Source organism: Leptonychotes weddellii, chromosome 8 (genome assembly GCF_054177405.1).
Source record: "Leptonychotes weddellii isolate Sample4059 chromosome 8, ASM5417740v2, whole genome shotgun sequence".
Lineage (NCBI taxonomy): Eukaryota > Metazoa > Chordata > Mammalia > Carnivora > Phocidae > Leptonychotes > Leptonychotes weddellii.
The window spans coordinates 72,323,909-72,334,739 of record NC_138376.1 but is presented as its reverse complement, the minus strand read 5'-3'; the positions used below and the strand labels follow the sequence as shown (position 1 = coordinate 72,334,739).

The following is a 10,831-nucleotide window of genomic DNA, read 5'->3' as shown; positions in this document are numbered from 1 at the left end:
TAATTTTTCTTTTTTGTTCTTTTTCTGCATTTTTGTTACATCTGTATAAGTTATTTTCATATTTCAAAACAAACATATGCCCATGAATTCTATGAAAGTAAAAAATGTTTTCAGTAAGGCCCTCTGAAAACTAAATGCTAATTCCCACATTACAATAAGAAATCTCAAAAGATGTAGGATCTATGGAAAACAAATACAAATACAAATGCTTTTCCTGGTCTTTGGATAAAGAGGCATTTATTGCCCTCTGCTCTAAGCTGACATCTATGATGAATTTGCTTTGAACTATAAAACAAAGAGATTTTTCAAAGTATAGACTATAAAGAGATGATAGTTCCTAAGAGGGTGACCAGTATGATGAGAAAAATATTTCCATTCATCATGTAGGTTTATATTTTACCCTATAAGATTAGGAAAGAGAAAGTTATTCTTCCTATGCAAGGATCAGTGAAATAAATCTCAGTAACGAATGCAAAGTTGAATTTTTTAATTCCAAATTAATATTGATAATAAAAGAGTAGCTCAAAATCAATATTGATCAAACATTTAAAGTAATTTAAAACCATAGTAACATCAATACCATCATATGGACATTGCCAGAATCATACGAGGCCTGGTGGACCAGATGACAGATGGATCAGGAAATCCATGAGGAATTTGTAAAGAGATTACAAACCAATAGGAACCACTCCCAAGTATTATGGGGTTCCTCAATCTGATGGCTTTATCTGGTCAGTCCCAGTGTTTCTACTTGTCAGTATCTGAAGAGATCCTTTTAATTTGGAACTTTTAGAGAGCCACTGAGTCCACAATATGGCATGAATTATGTCGACTTCACCAAAAGTTAAATGAAATTTCAAACACCAGTGTTGCCAAGGCTTAGCTCGAAAACTTTTCTCCTATTGATGTACCCATAGTGGTATGAGGCATAAAAATCTGAAATCATGGAAATGTAGGGAAAATAGATAAGCCAGGTAGCGAATGATACAGTATTTGAGACCTAGGGTATGCATGTGTGGAAAGGAGCGAGGACTGGATGCCAGCAGTGAATGTTTATCAGAGAGCTGAGCCAGAGAGGTGCTGAAGATTTGATTTTTGCCAAAACACAAACGTGGAAGCAGGTGAGATGGCAGGAGGTGGAGACACTGGGTCATCTAAGTTAATTAAGTAAACTGCATCTCTTCCTGGCCTGGGGCTGTTTATAATAGGCTGGCTGGGTGTGTGGCACAGGGAAGTGCTGACTAGTACCTGAATAATAGAATACTGCTGAGATCATAAATAGAATTGAGTCCAGTAGTGCCTCCGAGGCAATTCTTTCTGCATTTATCTTCTGGTTTACCTTGTTCTCTGCCAGTGCCTCTTCTTCGAAGGTCCATGTGCCATGCTCATCTGGTTGCTTCCTGATGTCTGCACACTGATATATACGTGTGTGTGTGTGTGTGTGTGTGTGTGTGTGTGTGTAGTCCTGTTAATAGGTGTCTTGTGGGAACAATAAAGTTCTGGTTCAGTGAAGGCATAAAAACAGGGAGACCCTGGGGCGCCTGGGTGGCTCAGTCAGTTAAGTGTCCAACTCTTGATTTCAGCTCAGGTCATGATCTCAGGGCTGTGGGATTGAGCCCCACTTCGCACTCCATGCTCAGCGTGTGGAGTCTGCTTGAGATTCTCTCTCTTCCTCTGCTTCTGCCCCTCCCCCCCACTTGTGTGCACGTCTCTCCCTCTCTCTCAATAAATAAATCTTTTAAAAAACAAAGAAATGGGGAGACCCTGAAAGCTACATGGTATGAACACCAAGGCAAACTCTCTGTTCCTTAGTTTTCCTCAGGACACCACTGTTCAATAGTCCTTCAAATCATATAACAGAGTGTGAAAAGTATATCAAAGATGAATGGTGATCCAGAAATGTTTACCATTACTGGGAGTTGCAAGTTCATAATTTGGGGCTAAGAAATAGAAATTTTATTCACTTAGTGTGTATATTAAGAGCAAGGGAAGGAGAGAAGGAAGAAGAGAGGGAGGAAAAGAGAGAGGAGAAAGAAGGAAAGGAAGGAAGGAAGAAAGATGACTTCAGAGATAACAATGACAGAAAACCCCAGCCAGGGTGGGGTGTCAGATGAGACTTCCAGAATGGGATGACACCTGAACAGAGTCCTGACAGCTGAGTGGGAGTTATCCAAGGAGGAAAGGTGTGGGTGGGTAGAGATTTGTGGAGAGGGCTTTCCAAGCGGAGGGAAAAGCCTGGAGATGAGAGGGTGGGGCACACGTCAGGAACTGCAAGTAGTTAGATGTGTTGCAAGTGAGAGGAGGGAGTTGGTGAGGGATGATGTTGGAGGCATAGGAAAGGGAAGCTGCACGAGGGGCTTTCGCTATGCTAGGGGATTTGGACTTGATCCTCATGACCATGGGGAGTCCAGAAAGATTCTAAGGGGTACAGTGTCATGATCTGATGTGTGTCTAGAGTCATTCTGATGGCAGTGTGAAGCGTTGGTTGGAGGTGAGTAAGGCTGAGAGAGGAAGGCCAGGTAGAAGGCAATGGCAGGAGTCAAAGGCACACAATGATGCCAAGACTGTGGTGTGAGGGTGGAACTCAGTATAAGTGGGTGGGTTGGAGGGATATTAAGGAGGTAGAATCAGCTTTTGACTGCTCTGGTTATTATTTCTTTCTAAAAAATGTTTTAATTTTTAAATTTTTTTCAGCTTTATTGAGGTGTAATGGACAAAATTATAAGCTATTTATATTATTTTATTTTTAGGATTTTTTATTTATTTGATATAGAGAGAGTGCATGAGTAGGGGGAGAGGGAGAGGGAGAGGAAGAATCTTCAAGCAGACGTCCCATGGAGTGTGGAGCCCAACATGGGGCTTGATCTTATGACCCATGAGATCATGACCTGAGCCAAAACCAAGAGTTGGACGCTTAACGGACTGAGCCACCCAGGCGCCCCAAACTGTAAGCTATTTAAAGTGTACAACTTTATGACTTGATACACATATGCATTGTGAAAAGATCCCCCCCTATGGAGTTAATGAATTAGTTAACACATTCATCACCGTACATATTTACTTTTGTTTTTGGTGAAAACATTCAAGTCCTACTCTCTCAGCAAATTTTAGTTATATAGTGTAGTGTTATCACCATGTTGTACATTAGATCCTCAGACCTTATTCATTTTATAACTGAGATTTGTACCCTTTTACCAACCTCTCCCTATTTCTCCCCCACCACCCCCAACCACCTGGCAAACACTTTTCTCCTCTCTGTTTCTATGAGTTTGACTTTTTATTTATTTTTTAAAAAGATTCCACATATAAGTGATACCATGTAGTGTTTCCTATCTCTGTCTGGCTTATTTCACTTAACATAATGATCTCCAGATTCATCCATGTTGTTGCAAGTGGCAGGATTTCCTTATTTTTTAAGGCTGAATAATATTCTGCTATCTTTATATCACATTATCTTATCCATTTGTCTGTTGATGGTCTCTTAGGTCGTTCCTATATCTTGGCTATTCTGAATAATGCTGCAATGAACAGGAGAGTACTGGTATCTCTTCAAGATAATGGTTTCATTTCCTTTGGATATATACCCAGAAGTGGGATTGCTGGATCATATGGTAGTTCTATATTTAATTTTTTGAGGAACTTCCATACTGTTTTCCACACCAATTTACATTCTCATCAACAGTGCACATAGGTTCCCTTTTCTCCACAACCTTTCCAGTGCTTGTCAACTCTTCTCTGTTTGATAATAGCCATTCTCGCAGGTGTGAGGTGATATCTCATTGTGTTTTTTTTTTAAATTTTTTATTGTTATGTTAATCACCATATATTACATCATTAGTTTTTGATGTAGTGTTCCATGATTCATTGTTTGTATATAACACCCAGTGAGTGCTCCATGCAGAACATGCCCTCTTTAATACCCATCACCAGGCTAACCAACCCCCCCACCCCCCCTCCCCTCTAGAACCCTCAGTTTGTTTTTCAGAGTCCATCGTCTCTCATGGTTTGTCTCCCCCTCCAATTTCCCCTCCTTCATTCTTCCCCTCCTGCTATCTTCTGGTTTTGATTTGCATTTCTCTGATTACTGATGCTAAGCACCTTTTCATGTACCTGTTGGCCATTTGTATGTCTTATTTGTTACCTGTTTGCTACCGCTTAGGTCTGTGCAATGCTGAAAAAAATAGGGATATGACTTTCTCAGCTTTCTTCCCTATATAAACATCTCTCCTCATGTCTTCTGCCAAAGGCCTCCTATAAAACAATGCCTTTTGTGACTACGTGGGTGGGATTTCATATACTTGCCTGAATTTGGTGGCAAAAATATCTTTCACATACAGTGTTCAATGGAAGGATTCCATTATTTAGATAATTTTGTTTGGTAATACTTGCTATCTCACCCTCTGGTTACTACAAGTGGGTTGCAGGCTTTTTGCCTGCAGCATTATGGAGGACATTCTGGTTGTCTGTTTCAAGCTCAGTCATGCTGAAAAAATATCCTCCAGGAGTCTAGCTAGTGTCTTTGATGGCACTTCAACAACAAGATCAGTGATTAGCAAACATTTGGGTTCATCAGAATCCCCCGGGGAACTTGTTAAATGAAAGATTTCTAGGCCCTGTCTTCAGGTACTCCAATTCCAGTATGTGTGGGATGGGGCCCAGAATCTCCATTTTTAATAAGTGCCCTTAGGTGATTCTGAAAGAAATGGTCAGATAATTACATTACCCACTCCCCCCCCCCGAAAACCCCTTTTCGATAATTTGATTGTTTACATTTTACCTGATTTCTGAAGTGGAACTTGAAATGAATGTATTACAACAAATAATGAATAAAAAACATGATTTTTGTATTACGTTCATTTCGCTATTTTGTAAGCTCCAGTCAATTTAAAATAATGAAGGTATGGAGTTTAGGTGAATGGTAAGGTATTCCAGGATGTTAAAAGTGGCTTTGCATGACATTTAGAAATTAGAATGTCCCGATGATAGGGCAAGGAGCAGTTGTGTCTTGCTGTGGGACTTACAGAATGTGCATATGTTAGAGGTGGAGGTGAGCTCCCGAGCTGTGAGACCTGGTGTGCGTTCTGCAGGCAGGCAGCATTAGCATCACCCGGGGGAGGCTCTTAGAAATGCACATTCTCAGCCCCACCCTGACCTACTGAATCAGATTTTGGGGGGCTTGGGGGTTTCTGTGTTTTTACAAGCTCTCCGGGTGATTCTGATATACAACGGAATTGAGAATAACTGGTCTAGTGCACTCCTGTTTCTCCATGGAGACTCTATGTGTGGGTTTTTAAAGTTAGGTAGTGTGTCTTATATTGTGGAGATATTGCCTTGACTTGTTTCTCTAGAATAAATCCACATCTTAGAGTGTATTTAATTAGGATTTAGGTTCACCCTAAAGGGACAGCAAAACCAAGCAACAGTGGGTTTAAAAGGTAGAAATTGCTTTCTCTCTTAAAGTACAAGTTAAGAAGAGTGATCCAGGAGTGGTTTGACCCTCCACAATATTAGAGTCCCAGGCTCCTTTTATTTTATTCCTCAACCTTGCAAGCATTGCATTCCCAAGTCCACCCATCACCTTAGAAGACTGCTCTGTCCGGAGCACAGACATCTACGTCCCAGTCAGCAGAAAGGGGAAAGGCGAGGTAGGGAACTTCACAGGACATTCAGATACCACTGCTCCTTACATTCCACTGGCCAGGGCCAAACCATTGGTCCTCTTTAGCTTTGCAGAAGGTGGGAATGTGGAGTCTTGATTCTAACAGGTGATGTGCCCAGCTGAAATTCAAGAGTTTTGTTTTTGAGGACGATGTGGAAAAGAGAAATAGGGTGAGGAGTAGTGGGATGGACAGGTTGTTTCTGTCACCGTGGGAGTGTATACTTACCCGGGATGTGTACATTTCGAATAGGTTCCTTTTCTTCTTCTTCTTCTTCTTTTTTTTTTAAAAGCCTTTACTTCTCTTATATATAGTTATTTATTCATGTTTTCCATCTTTCACTTCAGATTTTAATCTGTTTCTTTAGTCATTCTCAATGACTTGGGTAAAAGGATGCTGAATCCTACAGAAGTTACTATGATGAAATGATTCTTATTGTATCTATCTTAGATATCTTTATCTATCTCTCATCTATCTATCATCTATCATCTTTGTATCTGTCTGAATGTGTACATAATGTTCCCATGACAAGCTTTTGCTTCTGTTAAATATTTTATTTACCAATTTGTTATCTATGTGAATGTATAAGGAAATTCCTATTTTTTAAAATAATGCTTCTAATGGCCCACTTTCTCAGAATTTATAAGTTATAAGAGAATGATTCCCGAACCTTTAGGGAAATATCAAATTTACATGATAATATCAATGACTTATTTTAGGCCACTTTAAATAATTCACCCCTCATTTTTTCCAACTTAATATTTACTGACATTTGAACCAGACAATGGCTGAATACAAATGTTTTATGTGCTCTTTAGTGGAGACACCTACTGTAAAATGGTTATTGAAAAGCCTATGAATCATCCCTTCTCTAAAATATTCAGTTCTTTAAGCTGATTGCTATTAGCTGTTCATATTATTTTAATTAGAAGAAAACATGGCTGCTGAAAATCAGCTGAAGGTTCTATAAATAAAAGTATCCATCCTGCAGAGGCAAATTTTAATTAACCTTTCAGTATGCCAACCTTTCCACTAGCATTTTTCAGGCCTTGCAGCCATTCATTTTGTTCAAAAGCCATATGGGCTATTTTTCATCTGTATATAATCCAAAGCTATGAGAGAGTGTTCCTGGAATACAAACGCACCGTTTATCAGCCGTCACTTAAATACCTTTATTTAAATGAAAAGACACACAAATGTAATACAGTGTTGTGTGGTGCAGGGGGAAATACACAAGGTGGAGTAAAATAACTCTCTCTTCTTTTTCCCATTTGTCTCCTCATTTTAGTCACAATTTGTGTCCTGACCTGCTCTGGACAGGTAAGGTTTCTTAACGATAGACCACTTACTGGCGATTAAAGCAACACCAGGCTGTAATTACTGGGAATCAGTCCACTTTTCACTTCTAGTCATTATTCATATGAAAGGTGTTTTCATAAGCTATTTGTTGGAAAGCCATAGATGACATAAATAAGCATTTTCTGCTGATTGATTTTGTATGTAGCTGTGACTGGGATTGTGGAAGAAATGGCAGATCAAAGTACAAAAGGTGGCTGGACCTTAATTTGCTTCAGTCCCTGGTTACCAGAAAAATGAGTTCTCAGGAAAATGTTTCTAATTGTTATGCAGTCAATGAAAGCCATCAAACACAACCATAGCAACCACTGTGAGAACCTGACTTAACAAGCAAAGAGGACTGATATTAATTCAGTTTTTATGGTTATAGTCAAGGTAAATGTGATATTTTTCTATTTAAAATTTACAACTCTCTGTGATTATTATAGTAATCGAACATCAACTATATCAAGTTTGTTAAACTTACAAAAGAACCCAATGATAAAGCACTGCAGTTTGCTAATAATACCCTAGATCAAGCATGGTGATTTGGTGAGTCCAGTTTTGAGTAGAAGACACAAGGCTGACCACCAAATGCTTAAAACAACTCATTGCTATGATCCTGCACTATCTGGGCATTTCTACTTCTCTGACCACTGCTTTTCTGCCTTTTGGTTATATCTCTTTCTGAAACTCAGTTCCTTACAGGTAAATGCTTTATAATCTATGCATAAACCAATATATATGTGTTAGGTATTGGGCAGGACAGAAAATTAGACAATCAGGGCTAAAATGGTTAAAACCAAGGGTTCAGTGAATATAGAACCTCATGGTAAAGACACAGTGAGAGTCTAGGGTGAATCAAAGGAAACAGAAAGGATAGATGTGGATCTGGAATGGGCAAGCCATACAGCCAGGGTGGTAGGCAGCTCTGACATAGCTCCCAACCCTCTCTCTCTCCTCCAATCTTTGCAAATACTTGCCCTCCCCCCTACTCCAAGCATGCTTGGTTGGTTATCTCTGAAATGGCTTCCAGTGATCCTCACCTCTGGGTATTTACACCCTTGGATAATCCCTTCTCCTTGAATGGGTCTAGTGACTTGCATCTGATGAGATGAACACAGCAAAATTAATTGGCTATTACTTCTATGATCTGATTACAAAAGAGTGAATTCCATTTTACTAGCACTCTCTCTCTTGCTTTATAGCTTGTTTCACTTTCGCAAAGCAAGCTGCAAGTTTGTGAGATGCCCTCTGGAGAGGTACACATAGTAAGAACCAAGGGAGGCCTTCTGGCCAACAGCTCACGAGGAACCAAGGCCTCAGTCCAGCAGCTATGAAGAATTGACTCTTTAAAAAAGATCCTTTCCAGTTGAGGTAAGCCCTGGGAGTTAAGCCATGCCTAGACTCCTGACCCACAGAAACTGTGAGATAATTGCTATTGTTATTTTAAGCGACTAAGTTTGGTTGTACCACCTTGTTAAATACTGCAGCCAGATTCTGAAACGGTTATACAATGTGGCCACATAGAGGGGGAAAGGGTTGGAGACTGGAAGGGAAGGGTCCTTTCAGCAGAGGGATCAGAGATCAACATTCAGAGGTCAGGAAGAGTAGAAGGGAAGGAGGGCGAGGGAGAGAAACAAAGAGTAAGCATAAAGCACACTTTCCCTTAAAGGTCAATGTTTAAACTGGGAACAGGACAAGGGCAAAATGAACATCATCTACAAACAAGACGGAAGAGTTGGTTGTATCACAGTACAACCAGAGACAAACTTGGCTTTCAAAATGGAGCATGTCACAAGATCTCCTGCTCCTCACAGGTTACTACAGACCCAAGGGATGATAATTAGAGAAGAATAATCCATTATATTCACAATAGATCTCTCCACAGGAGCCTTGGTTTAAGAACTTGCAAATATTTGTACCCTTGCAGGACAAACAGAACTCAGACTTTCGAATCACAAATTATATACCTCATATTTCATGCCCTATCATGTTTTATCTTTTATATTAGATTGTAGCGTTGTCTTTTTCCTCTGACTCATGCAGATGTTACAGGTTGATGTGAGTGGGGTGTGTGTATAACATAATCTGAAAAAGTACACCGTGATGTGCTATCTGAAGCCCCTTACTGCAGCTGTCCCACTGAGACGCCTCTCACTCACAAAGCTTGGTGTTTGCAGGGTATGTCACTCAGAAAAAAGCCATGTTTCTGCAGACATCTGTGGTTTAGCTGATAATCACAAAGAGCTTTCTATAGTTGTCATCCAACTTGGGGTCCAGAGAATTCTCACAATTCCATCAGGGACTGTTGAGAGAACTGCTTTCAGGAATATGGTGAGTGATAATCTTAGATCTCAGATATAAAAATTCCCGTTAGGTCTTTCGAATTGGAAGGAAGACTTGCTTTAGCAGTTTGTATCTACTTCCAGTGAATGAATAGCTTCATCAAAATGACTGGTAGGCTCTCAGCACACCCTACTTCTTGTGTCTCTCAGATTTTCCAAAAGAGATTTGGCTCCAGTGTGGGTGGAAATGACCCGTATATTCAAGATCAGAGTCTCCGCTATCCTTTGCTCCAGCTACTGATTTGTGCCCCCTGAAAGAGACAGCTGAGATAATCCTACTGATGCTCCACTGGGCCTACCCATGGGTTAGAGCTGAACCATATTTAGTGTCATAGACTCTAAGTGTTGGCATTTTCTCAATATTTATTCTAGTTTCTTACCAATCGGTACAGCCAATGGGTAGACTGTATTCTCTTCATACCCTGCTCGAGATGAATTCACCAGCTTTGGCAGCCAGGGATCCTTGTGACCCACTTCAAGTGCAGGTTTCTGCTGCCCCTGGAACCACAACGTGTTCCTAATACTTAAGTCATGGTGCCTAACGGACACTTTCTGACAACTCACTGGAATTTTAAAAATCTCTCTTGATTTGCTCATCTCTTAGGACTTGGCTTCCATGGGAAGATAGGAATGGGCATTTTCTTCAGGCATGTCATTATAGATCCAAACTCCAACTATAGGCATATGAAGATATGTTTATGAAACAACTTTTGAGTATCGATTTCAAACATTATATGAACTTTCTCTGATAAATAAAAATTTATCTCACTTATACTACTCCCCTTTTCCTTTCAATATAATTCTGTTACTTTTTATTTTCTGTATTGGTTACCTTGTAATTTTAAATACTATGCTTAAAATTTTGTCTTGATTCATCATTTATAGATTGTTCCTCTTTCTCCCTTACTATCCCAGATAAGCTAATATTTAAGTTATAAGGAAACAGTTTATTTGTCAAACTCTGGCACGAATGCCTGTGTAGAATTATTTTTTTCCATTCTGCGTTCCTTTCCAACAATGCTTAAGAAAGAAAGGATAATTTTATGAATCTTTGCATATATAAAAATATCTTTATTCTACTCTTATCCTTGAATGAAAAAATTCTAGGTTGAAAATTACTTTCTTTCCGAATCATCAGGTGCTGCTGTTGAAAAGCTTGATGTAATTCTGATTCTTACTCTTTGGATGTGACTTATTTTTAAAATTATTATTATTATTATTATTAATTGTTTAGGGTTGTCTTTTTAACATGGTATTCTGAAATGTCATGATAATATGCCTTGTTTTGGATATATAAAAAAATAATTGTGCTGGTACATTTTGGGGTTCTTTTAACCTGGAAATGCACATCTTTTAGTTTTGGAAAAGTCTGCTTTTAAAAAATATTTTTATACCCATGACTTTCCTTCTATGCTCTTTAATGAAACTCATAGTAATTAGTCATTTGAGCTCTTGATTTGGTGCTGTTAATTCTTAGCTCTTCTCTCGTAT

At 39.3% G+C, this 10,831-nt stretch overlaps 1 long non-coding RNA gene across 2 annotated transcripts in view; it reads left to right on the top strand.

Moving 5' to 3' along the window:
- LOC145723060 (uncharacterized) overlaps window positions 1–10,250 on the top strand; it is a 36,911-nt gene extending 26,661 nt beyond the window's left edge. The window contains exons 1-3 of one of the 2 annotated variants that reach the window (XR_014147811.1): window positions 574–2,947; window positions 6,946–6,977; window positions 8,201–10,250. This is a non-coding gene — a long non-coding RNA (uncharacterized LOC145723060). Of the gene's footprint in view, window positions 1–573; window positions 2,948–6,945; window positions 6,978–8,200 lie in introns of those variants that run through there. The other variant, XR_014147810.1, reaches the window with a different exon arrangement.
- The last annotated feature ends 581 nt before the right edge of the window (window positions 10,251–10,831 follow it).